At 42.6% G+C, this 17,806-nt stretch overlaps 1 protein-coding gene across 3 annotated transcripts in view; it reads right to left on the reverse strand.

Moving 5' to 3' along the window:
* AFG2A (AAA ATPase AFG2A) overlaps positions 1-17,806 on the reverse strand; it is a 406,233-nt gene that overhangs the window by 27,175 nt on the left and 361,252 nt on the right. For 2 of the 3 annotated variants that reach the window (XR_013532908.1, XR_004740664.3), the window contains exon 16: positions 4,720-4,825. The exons of the other annotated variant lie outside the window; for it this stretch is intronic. The gene's annotated coding sequence lies outside the window, so the exon portion shown is untranslated. The remainder of the gene's footprint in view (positions 1-4,719; positions 4,826-17,806) is intronic. 3 annotated transcript variants of the gene reach the window in all.

A 17,806-nucleotide genomic window follows, 5' to 3' on the forward strand; every position in this document is an offset into this window, starting at 1 on the left:
TCATCGTTATATAACATATCTTCAGAATAAAATCCTGGAGGTGGATTGGCCAGGGTTATGTTCTCATTTTGCTAACTCTATCTCCAAATGCCCATTTGTATGCATTGTATAATTTTTCACAGCCTAGAACTGTTAAAGACAGTTTATTTTTCCAAAGCCTGACCTACACAGTGCAGCTTCAAGTGTTTGAATGTGTGTCAATCAGATAAGTAAAAAATGGTACTTCTGTGTGGTTTTAATTTACAGTTGTCTTGTAGTGGTACAAAAACATATTTTGAGATTTATTAATGATTATACATCTGTCCTTTTCTGTGAATGAATTGTTCAGCTATCAATTTGTCTGTTTTATTCATTTGTCAAAATCTCATTTTGAATGTATTTATATTTGCTGTTGTTTTCTGTTTTCCAATTTATTATTGTCTACTTTTGTTTTTATATCCCTTCCTTTTGCATTTATCAGTATATCTTGTTGTTCTTAAGTCAATTCATATTCACTCTTTTTTTGCTTAATGATATAACCATTTAAGGATAGGATGTTTCCCTCTAAAAATTATTTTAGCTGTATCCCATACGTTCTGACATGTAGTCTTTCCAATCTTTGTATTTTCTATGTATTTTCTAATTTCGATTTGTATTTTCTCTTTGAGCCAAGGGTTGCATGTTTTATTGTTTGTTTTCTGCTTTCAATTTTCTTGTGATAGAGGCTTTTATTGTTAGTTAATGGGTTGTTTTCATCAAAATCGGAGAATTTTGTCTATATTCTTTAAACTTTTAGAAATTTACTGAGGTTTCCTTTGTGGGTTAATATAAGGTTTCAGTTCAGAGCACTTAAAAAGAAGATGTGTTCTCTATTCCTAGGAGAGAAAGCTTTATATAGTACAGATCAATCTACTTATTCATTACGTTATTTAGGTCTTCTGTACCTTTTCTCATTTGAATTCTTGATCTCTTATGAACTGAAAGACAACAAATCTACTAGTAGCATACTTCCATCAACTTTTTTGAACTTTTTATCATTTCTGCTTTATGAAAGGTGCAGCGTTGTTATCTGGCACAGTGAAGCCGTGACGCTTATGGCTTCATTCTGAGCTGTGCTCTGTGGTGTTCCTCTCTGCCTCAAATCATGCCTTTGTCTTGAATTCCCTCCCCTCTGATAACGGCACTTGTGCTTACATTTTACTTGCATTTTCTTAACATGCCTTTCTTCATCCTTTATTTTCTACATTTTAAAATCATTTTCTTTCAGATATATCTCTGGCATAGAGCATGAAATAAAATTTTGCTTTGTGGTTGTATTGTTGTTACATAACAAGGGAGAGCTTAGAACCATATATATTTATTATCGAATGGCTTATGCAGGCCAGGAGTCAGCTATGCCTAGCTGGGTACTCTGCTTAGCGTCTCATGGGGCTGCCCTCAAGGTTGTTGGAGCTGGAGGCTTGATTGAGGAAGAACAGACTCCAAGCTCACTTAGGTTACTGGCAGAATTTGTAGCCATGCTTGTGGTACTGAGGGTTCTAGCTTTTTTCTGGCTGGAGCTGGAACCCACTCCCACTCCCAGAGGACAACAGTTCCTAGAGGCAGCTGAGTGCAGAGGCCACATGTGCTTTCCCGACATGGCTGCTTAATTCATCAAACCAGTAAGAAATGTCTCTAGAGGGAGCTGGCTAGCAGGATGGAGTCTTACGTAACACATGAATAAGAGAGTTACATCCCATTATCTTTGCCGTATTCTACTGGTTAGAAGCAAATTACATTCTCTTTCCCCAGAAGTGGCAGGCACTATACAAAGGCATGTATTCAGAAGGCAGAGGTCACCAACACAGTGATCAAATCAGAATCTCTTTTTCTTTCATTTGTGAGTTTAGCCTATTTATGTTTAGGCATTGTTCTGAAATATTACTTTGTGTTTTTTGTTTTCGCTGTGTTTGTAGGAATGTGTGTGTGTGTGTGTGTGTGGCATGTTTTTAGAGACAGGGTCTTGCTATGTTGCCCAGGCTGGTCTTGAAACCTGGTTCAAGAGATCCTCCCTACTCAGTTTATAGTGTTTTTGTAAGTCTTCCATTATGTAAATTCTTTTTTTTTTTTTTTTTTTGCATGTTGTTCTTCTAGTATTTAGGAAGGTTCTTATTTTTGTTCTCGCTTTTGATTTTCATAATTATTACCTCATTTACTAACCTTAGTCATTTATTCTTTAGACAACATCTACTAGTGCCCTACTATAAGCAATGATACAACGTGTATATTTCCTCTTAGTTTTCTAGGCTAGTCGCTGCCTCTCTGCCGCTCTAGAGATAGATAGACTTCTTTCTGCACATGTGCGTTTTTGCATAGACCTATCTCTTCTGCACCATCCCAGATTCAAGGAGACTCCTGCTATAAATGCAGCTCATCATAATCACTGCACCTCCTATGGAAAACATTTATATCAGTTTGCATAGGCTGGGCTATGCTGCACTAACAAACGTCCTCCAAATCTTAGTGACGTATAAAAAGGCTTATTTTTCACTCATTTCACTGCCACTGAAGGTGGCCTGAGGGTTGACTGTACTGTGCAATGCAGCTTCTTTATTCAAATACCCCTCTCTGGGACATTGCTAGTCTTTGGCAGAGAAGAAAGAGAGGGGGTAGAATCATATGCTGGCTCATTAAACCTTCTGCTTAAAAGTGGTACCTGTTACTTCACTCACATTTCATTAGACAAAGCAAGTTTCATGGTCATGCCTGAGGCCAGTGGGGTGGGAAAGATCAACCTTTAGCCAGGATACTCCTGTCCATAGAGGGCCAGAAGGGCCAGGATGACAGGAAAGAGACTAGTGGGATGGATCAGTCGAAATGTTGAACAAATAATACAACCTGTTACACAGGGGCAAAGCTTTCACCCCTCAGGATGTGCCTCTTGCCTTCAGTACATGTATTTTTGTGGGCACTAACTTAGTTCTTCTACCCTAGACCCTCTTACCCAGTAAAGTTTCTCTATTTTCCCTTCTTCCTCCTACCAACAGCTGCATTTGGTGGCCTTTTACATATTTTAGAGTCTGGAGAATATACCTGTTTCCTAGTTTCACCAAAAATGGGGTATGCTCTTTTTTTTTTCTCTTTTTTTCATTTTCCTTGTTGTCTTTGGATGATTTTCAGGAGGTAAAGTGGGAATGCTGATGAATGCAGCTACATTCACGCACAAATCTCCATCACTTCTTGAGCTGCATTTCTTTGGCATGGCAGGCTATAGTGGAATACGAAAGCCCACAAACTGTAACTTGACCAGTGGATCAAAAATACAAAAAAAATTAAAAAATAACTAATGAGTACGAGGCTTAATACCTGGGTGATGAAATAATCTGTACAACAAACTCCCATGACATGCTTACTTACATAACAAACCTGCACATGTACCCCTGAACTTAAATTTTTTAAAAAGAAAATTGTATAATTTTATATTTGTACAGTCAAGTTAGGCCTTTTCTTTTTAGGTGAGCAGGAACTGGTAACTACTCTCTCTTACATTTTCTTGTTTGGACAGTTGGGATATTTGCAATAGATCAATACCACGATTGTTCTGTGATTATAGCAAAACTACAAAATAGCCAAGAAAACTGATTGCCAGCATGAAGTAAATTAGTTGTCCCTCTTTTTTCCACTTTTTGTCTGTCCTCCTAGTCTTCCCCTCCAGCTTTGGTGAGTAACTGATGCCACTGGGTTTGCATAGTTCACCTGGGCCATCCTAACACCTGTGTGCCTTTCATAACACCATCATCTCTACTCAGCCTTGACTGCCAATCGCTCTGGGCTATGAGTCAACCTTCTGGATGTTACCTCTCATGTTCACTCATTCATTCAATTAACAAGTATTTACCCTATGCTTAATTTCTCCAGCAACTACCTTTCTCCCACTACAACCACACAGAGACAGGTATTCAAATAAAATAAATTGTAATGTTGGATGGACAGAAAGATGGCATGCTTTTATCTTCAGATCATTCTCAAATAAAAGCTTTGGAGCCTGGTATAGCCATCTATGGGTTTAGATTTCTTTCTCAGTTGTAATTGCTTTGAAACTATAAACTCAAGCAATAAAAACAATCCTTAGGACATGAAAACACCCAATATTGCAAGGAGTAAATCATAAATATGAAGATTGTGCTATAGATCATGGCAAATAAGATGATTCTGTGCATCCATCCTTCTTCCTGCTCCCACACCCCACCCTGAGGATGCTTTACTTTTGCCAAATCACTTTTCACTGAGTGAAGCTGCAGGTGCCAGACTTTTTAATAGATTTCAAATATCCATCCTACTCTAAAATCTCAAATTTATTAATTTGAAAAAATAATCTGTCTCACTTAGGCACGATTTTTGTCCTGTAGGAACCGCAGAATGTATTGGTAAGGAAAATACTTTTTATAATAATTAGACAGTTCTTCTGGGGTGGAGGAGGCAGGTATGATGAACAAGAAGCTAGAGCTATCTGGTACTAACAATAAAATAAAGTGTTACACGGGGAAGATGTCATGAGGATATTTTAGGCTGCTGGGACCAGGCAGGCAGGTGGTGAACACAGGTGAAGGCGCCCAGATATAAGAAATACACGGCCCTCTGTCTATTTTCACTTCTCCTTTTTTTAGAGATATGGGTACTGAGACATGTTCTACTCTAAGAAAAACAACGTGAGCATTTTGATAAGTGACAGTTCTGCAGCCTCAAGGTAAGTTACCTCACCTGGAATGATAAGAGCCCACGGTGAATCTGAATATGCCTTGGTCTCCATCTAAAAGAGGCAGCTGCCACCAGCTCCTGCTGAACACCATCATGTGGGAATATGGGCCTAGTGTGGGCAGGAAAAAATTGTAAATTAAGGATACTACTAAGAATATTGCACAAAAATGCTTCTGTGGGCCCAGGCCCCTTTACAAGGATGGGGCAATTTATTGGCTCTGGCGCTTGGTTAGCAACCTGTGAAATTATCTTCCTGAAGATCACGGTAAGTACCTGGCTCTAACTCCCGACTTGCAAGCACAATGTTTACAATGGGGCAAAGGGTGGTTTTATTTAAAAGAGAAGAAAACTCTCTGTCTTGTATTTTTGGGTATCAGGCAATAGCAGTCAGAAGTTGCTCTGTGCTCCAGGTGCCCCTCATTGGGCCATGGGAAAACTCTCAGTTTAAATAGCACCTCCCTGAACTTTCTGTCCTGGGCTGGAAGAACTGTGCCAAAAAAAGTGGAAGGGGATTGGGTGGTCTCTCAGGGATGAGGGGTGTCCATCATGCTGTGGTCCAGTCTCCTGCCAGCTTTCTCTGAAGCCTCCAGGTTTACTTACTTCTTAGCACCTTTTGCTCCATTCTCTCTGCTTCCGGTTGTCTTTCTTGGTTTTGACATTTTACAGGAAGTCTTGGGAGCTTCTCCTGAACAATGTCACTAAGGGAATTAAAGGTTCCTCCTCTTTCTTTCCCTGAGGTTTACCAAAGACTGCTTTCTTTACATGATGCTGATAAAGTAGGCCATTTTTTGAGTCTATCCTCTCTGCTATTTGCAATCCTCTACTTTCATTTCTTCTGGTTTCCACCACCCTGGGGAATTACATTCCTTAGCATTTCTGAGGGGGGAAAAAAAAGCTGTCCTTTTGTTAGATTCTGCCTATCACTAACCCCACACTCAGAATGCATACAAATCATTCCCAGCCCTGCTGTCCTACTATGGCCTTTAATGGCCCATATGCAAAGCATGCCCTTTATTTTTCCAGAAGCTGTCAGAGTACCCTAGTTCTTCTCCAGCTTAATTTCATATTTTGCTACAAAGTGGGCAATGCCAAGTTATCAGAGAATTTGTGACCCACAGCCCTATGGAAGCTGTACCTTATATGGAGGAATTCCCTGCCCATTGTAAACTAGCTCTCTACAGCTTCAGAAATGATAGAATTTTTTTTTTTTTTTTTTGAGTCGGAGTTTCGCTCTTGTTACCCAGGCCGGAGTGCAATGGCGCGATCTCGGCTCAGCACAACCTCCGCCTCCTGGGTTCAGGCAATTCTCCTGCCTCAGCCTCCTGAGCAGCTGGGATTACAGGCACGCGCCACCGTGCCCAGCTAATTTTTTGTATTTTTAGTAGAGACGGGGTTTCACCATGTTGACCAGGATGGTCTCGATCTCTTGACCTCGTCATCCACCTGCCTCGGCCTCCCAAAGTGCTGGGATTACAGGCTTGAGCCACTGCGCCCAGCCAGGAATGATACAATTTTTATTAGAGATCTCCTGAGAAACAGAACCATAGGTTATTTATGTATTTATTTATTTATTATGAGAGATCGGCTCTCATGATCGTGGAGGCTAAGAAGTCCCATGATCTGCCATCTGTCTGCAAGATGGAGGCCCAATGATGTAGTTCCAGTTCAAGGGCAGAAGAAAACAGACGTCCCAGCTCAAAGTGAGAGTGAATTTACTCTTCCCCAACCCTTTCACTCTATTTAGGGCTTCTTTTCTCAGTCTACTGATTCAAATGCTGATGTCTTCTGAAAATACCCTTACAAACGCACCTAGAAATAATGTTTCACCAGCTATCTGGGCATCCCTTAGTCTAATCAAGTTGATATATAAAACTGGCCACTACATGCATAATACTTATTTATTTAACTAGATCAAAAATTCCACTGAGGAAAGGATGATAGCATACACAGATTTTTTATACTAGCTCATTTAGCAGAATGCATGCATGATTCACAGCACTCAGTAGATTTTAGTTGTGCTGCTTATTATAAAAGCAAGGGCTATGATTCTGATCATTCAAAACAGGATATGGTTGCAAAATGTTAATGGAGTCTTCCCTAAATAGACACTCTCATTAAGTAAAACCTAACGGAGTGAAATTGATGTAGATTGCAAGATAACTAAATGTTCTTATTTCTGTGTTCTGACTGATTCTGGTTGTGGCTGTTTGAAGCTCTACAAATTAATAATTTATAAAAAATAAAACCTTCAAATTTGTCTTCTGGATATCCTTCATTTGTCCTTTCTGGATAACTCTTTTTTGGATCATGCAATTTCCTGATTTTGTACAGGATGATTAAGATAACATGTGTTTGGCATTTGTTTACCATGAGTCATGTACCATGATCTTCCTGTCCAATTCAGTTTATTTTTTTTTAAGTAGAAAATGTTCAGACAGCTGGAACTTTTAAGTTCTATTTTTTTCTTTCAGTCCAAGGAAACTAACACATTGAGACAGTTTTTTAAAGCTTCTACAAATGATCCCACAGTAAGGAAAAAGCTGATAACTCATGCTACCTGGCCAGTGGCCAGATTTGGGCAATCTGTGTGGAATTGCTCTGGGAAATTAAATATCTACATGAATAATGGTCACCTTCATGGCAAAGATGTCTTGTGGGGTCACCTGGTTATAGGAACTGTTGGTGCCATGTCCCTTTATCAAGCCAATAGAAAGTGTGTGAACTCTAAATGTCTTCAGAGTCAGAGTCTAACTAGCAGCCTACTCCACACTCTCCTGAAGGCTATTCTTCAAGAGTGGCCAGCCCTTAACGTTAGATAAGGAGGTAGCTCTAATGTTTCAACAGAAAAAAAGGAATTTAGGGAGCCCCATACCATTATAGAAACTCAAAAGGCATCGATGTATTAGAGACTCACTCCCAAAAGCCAAGTGTCTGAGAAACTGAGCATAGACACAGACAGGTATAAATCATGGACACCATAGGTGGTGTTTAGAAAAGGGAAATGTTGGCAAATGTGTGGTCAACAATGTTACTCAAATGGATGGCTCACCTGCCACCGACTCGGGAAAACAGGAAGAGTCGTAACACTCATGTTTAGCCAGGCACCTGTACTCCTTGCTACTTGAGAGCATGGGGAGGAGGACTGCTTGAGCCCAGGAGTTCAAGTCCAGTGAGACTTCATTTCTTAAAAAAATTAGTAAAATAAAAACATTCATATTTATATATTGAGGTTTCTTTTATCCTAGGAGTTCAAGTATATATGATTTCAGTCATCTTTGCAATATTAAATTTAACATCCCCTTTAGTCAACTTCAGCCATCTCACATTGCTTGTTCTTTTTTTTTTTAAGACAGAGTTTTGCTCTTGTTGCCCAGGCTGGAGTGCAGTGATGTGATCTCTCCCGGCTCATCACAACCTCCGCCTTCTGGGTTCAAGTCATTCTCCTGCCTCAGCTTCCCGAGTAGCTGGGATTACAGGCATGCGCCATCATGCCTGGCTAATTTTGTATTTTTAGTAGAGATGGGGTTTCTTCATGTTGGTCAGGCTGGTCTCGAATTCCTGACCTCAGGTGATCCGCCCACCTTGGCCTCCCAAAGTGCTGGGATTACAGGTTTGAGTCACGGTGCCTGGCCACATTGCTTGTTCTTAATAGGATTTTACTTTCATAATGTCAGAGCTGCAGGCCTTCCAAGTTTCAGCCACCTAAAAGAGATAGGCAACTGACACTATGGGAGCATCTTCTAATGCAGGCCCCCGTACTAGGCACGATGACTATTCTGGCAGCTTGGCAAGCTCCCAAGATTTGTGCAACCACGTTTCCTGCTCATGACCAAGAGGGCCCAGCAGCAGCTGCATTCTGGAGATTGTAGATGAAACGTGTTGTTTATGGTAGGAAGGAGGGTTGCTGCCGCTGTCTGGCAGGATCATGCTGTCGCAGTGTTCCACCTGCTTAGCAGGCTGGTTCGGCTGCAGCAGCTATTTGCAATTCCTCATGTCACTCATGACCTGCCACTACCTCAATTCACACTGCATGGATCCCACCCCTACCCCCCGCCATTTCCTGCTGTGGGACTTCTGGTTGCCATTGAGCTGTGAGATTCTATGAGATCTCTTGGTGCCCATGCTCTTGCAAGAGCTCATGTGGCCAGCCCAGCATGCTGCAGACTGCGGAGAGGCAGGTGGGGAATGCTGATGACTTTTTGTGGCCTCCTGGGTCAGCTTCCAGAAAGATTAGGTCATGTACCCTGAAGTGCAGACAGCAGACACCCTGTGGGCAAACTTTAACCAATGAGAGCGGCAAATAATGTATCCTCCCTTCCACCACCCAGACAAACTGTACTGAGAGCAGGAGAGCTGCGGATGCTTGGGAAGCGGAACGGTGAGAACAAGCAGGCTTGGTTGTAGCTGGTAGCGAATTGTGGCTGTCCTGATGATGCTGTCTGGTGTGTCTGTCCCTTCCTTCCCGGCCTCTCTGCCCTTTAACCCCCACAAGCTTCCCTGGATTGCACTTTCCCATAAAAATGTGAGTGCACAAGCCTTTGCCTTAAGCTCTGTTTCCAGTTATGTACATTATCTCAAAAAAAAAAAAATCCCCAAATAGCTCTAGTAAATAAGTGTTTATCATCTTTACTTAGGTGGATGATGAAAATGTAAGTATGGTGGTAGATAACTTAGCCAAGCTGTTAAAAAGCTGAACCAGAATTCACCCAGATCTGACGTGACTACAGAGCTCAGAAAGCCTTAACAAGCCCCTTCTAAACCCAGAGCTGGTGTTTGCTTTCTTTGAGTCCAAATTCTTCCACCTGGAAAATGGAACAATAACAAGCATACGCCATACTCTATTTTAAAAGTAGCCTTTCACATTTATTTTTTTCCCTCCATCACTACTGACATTGCTATTATCTTACGTTGCTCATATAGATTATACGGGACCACATAATCAAGTATTAGATGCACTGTTTCATGCAATCACTATGTGCATAACAGGGGAAAACATACTATATTGAATTGCCTACAGTTTAGAATATGAAATAAGTCCACCTTCAACCAAATGCATGCATTGGCCTGAAAATAAAAAAATATATAAACTACAAAATATAAAATACAAAGACTTTCCGTGTTACACATGACAGAAACCTAACTCAAACCAACTTAAGCAAAAAGGAGAACTTTATGGAAGGGTAGCTTGTGGAATGAAAGGACAAGCTAGAGGAACCTGAAAGGTTAACTCTCGGGAAAGGCCTCCAACTTTCCTTAGATGGGTCTAGTACTCATTCCTTGGCCATTCTCTGTGGCCAGGGTATTGGGGTTCTGTAATTGACCCAACCTGGGCCTCATGTTCACCTCCGTGGTCTGGGGGAAAAGTTAGGTGGGATGAGGTGGCAAGTATATTTCTAGAACAAGTGGGGAAGGAACTATGTTGGACATCCACACACAAGCACAATAATCCTACAGCAGAGAAACAAAATGGAACACATGAAATAATTAAGCCTGATTAAGTGCTAAACAGACCAAAATGTACAGGCATTTGCAGGGAAAAAAGGTAGTATGAGGGAGAACTTTATAGACCAAATGAAATTTCACTATTCACTTATTTTTTGAATGTTGTTCAATATTTATTGAATATTATTCTGGGCCCTGGGACTATAGCAGTGAACAAAATAGTAAAAAACAAAAACAAGGCCGGGTGTGGCAGCTCATGCCTGTAATCCCAGCACTTTGGGAGGCTGAGGCGGGTGGATCATGAGGTCAGGAGATCGAGACCATCCTGGCCAACGTGGTGAAACCCCGTCTCTAAAAATACAAAAATTTGCTGTGTGTGGTGGCACACATCTATAGTCCCAGCTACTTGGGAGGCAGAGGCAGGAGAATCGCTTGAACCTGGGAGGCGGAGTTTGTAATGAGCCAAAACTGCGCCACTGCACTCCAGCCTGGTGACAGAGCAAGACTCCGTCTCAAAAAACAATAACAAAAACAAAACAACAAAAAATCCCTGCTATCATGGAGCTTCTGTTCTATGGGGAAAGATAGACAATAAATAGGATGGATAAATGAAGTACAGTATTGGGTGCAGTGGCTCATGCTTATAATCACTATGCTTTTGGGGCCAAGGAGGATTTCTTGAGGTCAGAAGTTCAAGACAAGCCTGGGCAGCAAAGCAAGATCCCATCTCTACAAAAAAATTTTAAAAAGTAGCCAAGCATGGTGGTACACATGTGTAGTCCCAGCTACTTGGGAGGCTGAGGTAGGAGGATTACTTGAGCCCAGGAGTTTGAGGCTGCAGTGAGCTATGATTGCATCACTGCATTCCATCCTGGGTGACAGAGTAAGACCTCGTCTCTTAAAAAAAATAAATAAATGAGTAAGTGACGTACATGATATCATAATGAAATAACGAGAAGTGATGAGAAGGAGATAACAAAGTTTAAGACAGTCTTAGGGCTGGGTGCAGTGGCTCACGCCTGCAATCCCAGCACTTTGGGAGGCCAAGGTGGGCAGATCACGAGGTCAAGAGATCAAGGCCATCCTGGCCAACATAGTGAAACTCCGTCTCTACTAAAATACAAAAATTAGCTGGGCGTGGTGGTGCACACCTCTAGTCCCAGCTACATGGAAGGCTGAGGCAGGAGAATTGCTTGAACCCATAAGGCGGAGGTTGCAGTGAGCCAAGATTGTGCCACTGCACTCCAGTCTGGTGCCTGGTGACAGAGCAAGACTCTTTCTCAAAAAAAAAAAAAAAAAAAAATAAGACAGTCTTTGGAGTTCTTTTTTAAGGAATGAGAAAGGAAGAAGGAAAAATATGAGGGGAGAGGAGAGTCTAACCTAATTAAAAAAAAAAAACAAGGAGCAGTGAGAAATATGTCATAGTAGGGGGCAAGAGAGACACAGGCCACAGTGTGGGAGGAGCGGGGAATAGGCTGGGGCTGGTTTTCAGGAGGATTTGAAAAGTAGACAGAGGTGTTTGGATTTGATTTGGAAAGGAACACCTAGGCTTTAGAAATACTCAAAGAAGGGAGGGGCCGGATGAAAACGAGGTTGTGGGAAGGTCATCCTGACAGCGGCAGGCAGAATGGGTTGGAGGGGATGCCAAGGGCTGCAAAGAGGCAGGAGGTAGGGGAGCTGGCTGGGGCAAGGGCAGTAGGACTAGAGAAAGCAGGACCGAGCCGGACCACAGAAGGATGGGCAATGTTTGATGGTTATGAGAGATAAAAGAGGGACATGCCAGAAAGAGCTGGAACCAGGCACAATGTGCTGCCTCTAACCCTAATAAGCTTTGTGCCAAGCAGTCTCTTGAGAACTCCAGTGCATTTCAGCTGTAATATGAACAGATGTATAGTTTCTAGAATACATTTAAAACTAATAATTTATCTGGCAGAGGCTGGCACGGTGGCTCACTCTTGTAATCCCAACACTTTGGGAGGCTGAGGCAGGTAGATCCCTTGAGGTGAAGAGGTTGAGACCAGGCTGGTTAATGTGGTAAAACCTGTCTCTACAAAAAATACAACAATTAGCTGGGTGTGGTGGCGGGCACCTGTAATCCCAGCTACTCAGGAGGCTGAGGCAGGAGATTCACTTTAACCTGGGAGGTGGAGGTTACAGTGAGCCAAGATAGTGCCACTGGACTGCAGCCTGGGAGACAGAATGAGATCCTGTCTCAAAATAATAATAATAATTATTATTATTATTTATCTGGCAGGAGTAGGAGAGTCCAGCAAGGTAACCAATTTAGAAGGTAGACAATGAGTTCAAAAATTCATTATTTCTGAACCTTATTTTTTAAATGAGTTTCTGTTATAATTTTATAAGTGTATTTGTCACAATATGCACTGAAATAAAATTAACCTACACTGTTTTAAAGTTATTGAAGACATAATCTTCTTGAGTAGGGGATTGTCTTCAAAGTTTACATTTCTTAATTTTTAGATTTTTTTTACCTTTATTATCGATTGCTGCATAACATGTTGCCACAAAATTAGCAACTTGAAACAACACACAGTTTCTCATGGACTCTCATAGCTGGGCCAATCAGATCGTCACTGGGACTGGGCTCATCAGAAGATGAGGGAACCAGGGAAGGATCCATTTTCAGGATCGTGTGATTGTTGGTACGGCTCAGTTTCTTGCAAGCTGTTGGCTGCCCTCAACTGCTTGCCACGTGGTCCCTCCAACACGGTTACTTTTTTCATCAAAGCCAAAAAGACAGTCTACTGGGCAGGCAAACATCACCGCCTTACATAGTCTAATCACAGAAGTGACATCACAGTTCCTTTTCTATATTCTGTTCACAGAAGCAAGCCAGTAGGGGAGTCCACTCTCCTCGAGGGAAGGGGACTAGATGAAGGTGTGAACACCTGCAGCAGGGATGGTTGGGGGCCACGTCAGGGGTTGCCTGGCAAGCCTTACTTGGAAACTCTGTCCCACTGTGCTCCTTGTTCTCACCTATCTGCCCCAGGTTCATCTTGGGGCTTGTTACAGCTGTGCCCAGGGTGCCTTCAGTCTTGATTAACCTCTCTTTAGTTACCCAAGTTATGTAGGTAAGTGTGTCTTATCAAAATTGATGGATTACCCTGGCGTCGTGGCTCATACCTGTAATTCCAGCACTTTGGGAGGCTGAGGTAGGAGGATTGCTTGAGCCAGGGGGTCGAGGGTGCACTGAGCTATAATGGCACCACTGCATTCCAGCCTGGTGACAGCAGAGTGAGACCCTGTCTTAAAAAGCAAAAACACTTTGGGAGGCCGAGGCGGGTGGATCACGAGGTCAAGAGATCGAGACCATCCTGGTCAACATGGTGAAACCCCCGTCTCTACTAAAAATACAAAAAATTAGCTGGGCATGGTGGTGCGTGCCTGTAATCCCAGCTACTCAGGAGGCTGAAGTAGGAGAATTGCCTGAACTCAGGAGGCAGAGGTTGCGGTGAGCCGAGATTACACCATTGTACTCCAGCCTGGGTAAGGAGAGCGAAACTCTGTCTTAAAAAAAAAAAACAAAAACAAAAAAGGGAAAACAAACAAAAACCTAATAGGTTTGAGATTATATTATTGCAGGTCAATATAACACAAAGGTTAGTGCTTGGGGCAGGCCAGTATCAGGGACTCAAAGTCAAGCGTCTGTCCAAGAAGAGTAATGGGGAAGAATAGAAGGGATCATGGAACCCTTTACTGGACTCAGGACCTAGATTTCAAATCTTATAATCAGTGTAAGTTCTAAATTATGACTCAAAAAAGAGAATAGGCTGAGCTGAAAGAACTCAGCTGGACAGTTAGTACACTCAAATATTTTCAAAAATACAAATCTTTGTTTAAAAAAAAATCACAAACATATTTGCATAGTCCTTACAAGTTTACAAAATATTTTTACAAATATTATCTCATATTAATTCTGACATCAGCTTGTGAGTTTTACTGAGTCTTATTTCTATGCCCATTTCATAGATAAAGAAACAGATGTCATGTGGTGGCTAACAGCGTGTCCAAAGACATATAAGTAGCAAATAGCCAAGACTGACCTCAAGACATAGACGAGTTCTACAATATCACACTTCTTCACTAATAAGACCCCACAAACATACCTTTCTTTTCTCATTCTTGGTGTCATAGCAGATCGTTCAGGAAATAGGATTGCAAAGGAAGACCCTGAGAGCAAGAAGGCTGATGCACGAAGCCCTGTCTCAGTAATCTCAGTAACATCAATACCTCCCTTCCACCCCAGAGAGCCAGGCCCCACGCCACAGGCAGTCCTGCGCTTTGGAGTGGCTTCCTGGGAAATTTCTGTCTTCTCTTAGTTCCTAAGACCCGCCAGAGTCTGCAGAGCCATTCAGAAAGGGAGACCCAAACTCGGATCAGGAAGCATATGCACCCACTTCTTCCCTCTGGGAATTCTCTGATCCTCTACTTTGCTCTTGGGGTGGGCCAGATGGCCTGAGGAGTTTGGGGACTCACATGTATGGCATCAAATTGTAGCCCTGTGACGGGCAGGATGTTTTACTATGACATCATGCCTGACTGATCAAGCAGAATGATATTGACACACTGATTTGGAGTGACTCTCACTCATGTCAGACACAGGAAGAGTTCAGGACTCTGGGCAACTGAGGGTCCTTGGGCTTGGGCCATGTATGTGGACCTGAGCATTGATTCTTGCTCATTCGTATTTCAAATGTGGAACTTCCTTTGATACTGAAGGCAACGGAGATGGCAGTAGGCATCCTTAACCCTGCACACTGCTGGTACCTTGGGCAATCCCTACACCTTCCCACATGTTGGGCACTCCTCCAGGGGTGACAGCAGCTGTCTCACCCAAGAGCTTTTACTCCCCTTGCAAAGTAAAGCCAATAGGTCTCGCTGATCGATGTTTTCTTTTGCCTCCAATTGATGTAACATTATGCTCTTCTGGGTTGGTATTAAGCTGTGCCAGAGGAGGGACAGACATTACCTTGAGAATGGGACCCTTCGCTCTGCTCCTGGCACTTCACTATCCTCCCCACTGGTGGGCATGGGTAGAAGGCAGGGGTGTAGTCAGCATTGAAAGAGATCTCATTTTATAAATGCAGTGATTATGGTCTTAGAGTTCAAGAAAATCAGGGTTGAAAGATGCATTATTCTATGTGACTGCTGTAAAATTCCTAATGGTAAATGTAACATGACCAGAAATGTAACATGACAAGTCATCATTCACAGCTTCCCACATTTGCAGATACCATCAACAAGGCACAGTAACTTGGAGGGTGTCATTGGAAGCTGATATGCACAGCTGTCCCGGTGGATGACGCAGCATCACAAGTAATAACCTCACCGGAATTAAATAAATGGCATTGGAAACAAGCACGAAGAGTTTCATGGTTGCATGGTCTACTCTGGCAGAGTCCTGGCATATTGTGAAAAATAGCATCATCGCTACCTTTTCTTGTGGGGGAAATGCGAAATTAGCCAGAACTGGGACTCTCGACCATAAAGAACAGGAAGAGCTCTTTCCTGAGGAGGAAGACACAGTGCCTGGACACTAATAAGAATTGCCAGGTGTACCAGCTGGGAAACAAACCAGCCCCGCAGTACTTCTCCGACCATTCTTATAAATCTTTATGATAAATCACTCTATCTCATATGGCACCATGATTTTTTGCAGCACATTTTAAAAAGTCACATTATTTATATAGACAGCCACCTGGCAAAAAATGTATGCCCAGACTCCTGCATGTCCTAGGGGTGGCCCTGACGCCCACCTCGATTAAAGCATCTGACTCAGTAATGTCACCAACACATGTTCCCCGAGCTCCTCGAGCTCCCCCATCTCTGTTTTACAAACGTGGTTAAATTAGAGCCATTCTAGACCATTACAGAAAAACAATTAGAACTTCAGTTTAGAATCAGAAAAGTAAATGAAAACTCGTCCACAGAGGTGTTAGTGATCATCTTTGGGGAAGAGGGGAGGTTGCAGTGCCTGGGCAAGGCTGTGAGAGCTTCTGGTCATGTTCACTCCCTGACCTAGAAGTAGTTACATGTGGTAACATTTCAAGTTGTATACTTACGATCTGTGCACTTCTCTAAGTGCATTTTAGACTTCAATTAAAAGTTTACTACATCAAAATTGAAAAAGAGCCCATAGACATAATTAGATTCTGGAGCAAAGTTATTTTACAATACAGAGTCCAGTGGTCTGGAGGACCGTCTGTGCCCTGGGTTTGCCTAAGGACTAATGTGGTGGATTTCAGGATAAGATAAGCTCTTCCTTTTAGCTCCCCCATAACAAGTCCCCCTTGCAATTAGACTCAGCTCTGTCTCTGGGCATTTCCCCACCCTGCTTTATAAAACAGAAATTCTTGTAGAGGTTGTGTCCAGACAAGCACAATGGAGACTGACACACAGGGCTTGGAGAGCTTCCCAGAGGTGGTTTAAGAGTGATTATATAACATGTTAAGTCTGTGTTCCTTTTTGAGGCATAACTGAACCTTTGCCAAAATAACTAATTGCCAGCCCTTTCCCACTGACCCAAATAAAGACATGGTCAATAAATTACAGTTCTGAAGCATACTCTAAAAAACAAACAAATAAACAAACAAAACTCCCACAAACCTGGCACTCAGAGGACACCCCAGCTTTCTGTGTGGGACGCCACACGCTCACTGAAGGGCATGATACTGAATTATGTCTTTTTAAGTCATACCACCTGTTGTGGGAGCTGCGGGAAGAAAAGAAATGAATGTAGTGAAAGAAAAGAAACCAAAACAGCAACAAAAGAATGACTTCCTTTTTGCCCACTGATTTTGGCCAGAGGAAGAAAACAAGTCATTGTAATAAACTGACGTGTTTCAGGGAAGCCATGAAAGTAGGCACGTGTCCATGTGCCCAGAGGCCTAATGAGAAGCAAGCAATTGACCTGAAAGAGATTGAGTTCCTTCCTTCCTTCCCTTCTCACTCCCCTTATTTCTGGTTTTTATAAAACTCTGGATTTATAGGGAAACTCACAGTGTGCATGGGGCAGACGCATGGGTTCTGCCAGGTGCTGTTTGTCGAGGAACATGAGAGGCTGTTGTCTGTGGGGACGGCCAGCACTGGTGTAGGTTCTGTGACAGCCAGAAGCTCTCCCCAGACCCCGGCCAGTGACCTCCCTTGGGTACCTTGAAACCAACCCAGGGGGGAGTATTTATGTCGGGGAGATGGCAAGCACTACACAGCCTCGCTTTGCAGGTGGGAGTGAAGAGAGCCGCTCACTAAACATTAACTAGCACCCTATGGAGCTAGAGTCCAGGCAAAATCTGAAGTGACTGGAAGGGCGATGTGTTAACTCACTCAGCCGCCTCCTCGCCCCACAGCCAACGAATTCTTGGGCTCCAGCCTGGAAAGAAAGGGGAGGAGACAAACCTGCTGTGATGATACTTTAAGGATGATACAGAAAAATGACAGGATAGGCAGCATGCCATAGGAAGAATACTGGGAAGACTTGGGCTCATTTTATTGAGGCATCTGTCCACAAATGCCTATGGAGCATTCAGGCTTTCCAGAAATATTCATGGAATACTATCTGTGTGTAAAGTAGGCATTATGGTGAGTAAGGTGGCACAGGGTTTACCTTCCTGAGTTTACTTTTGGGGAG

Source organism: Callithrix jacchus, chromosome 3, assembly GCF_049354715.1.
Source record: "Callithrix jacchus isolate 240 chromosome 3, calJac240_pri, whole genome shotgun sequence".
Taxonomy (NCBI): Eukaryota; Metazoa; Chordata; class Mammalia; order Primates; family Cebidae; genus Callithrix; species Callithrix jacchus.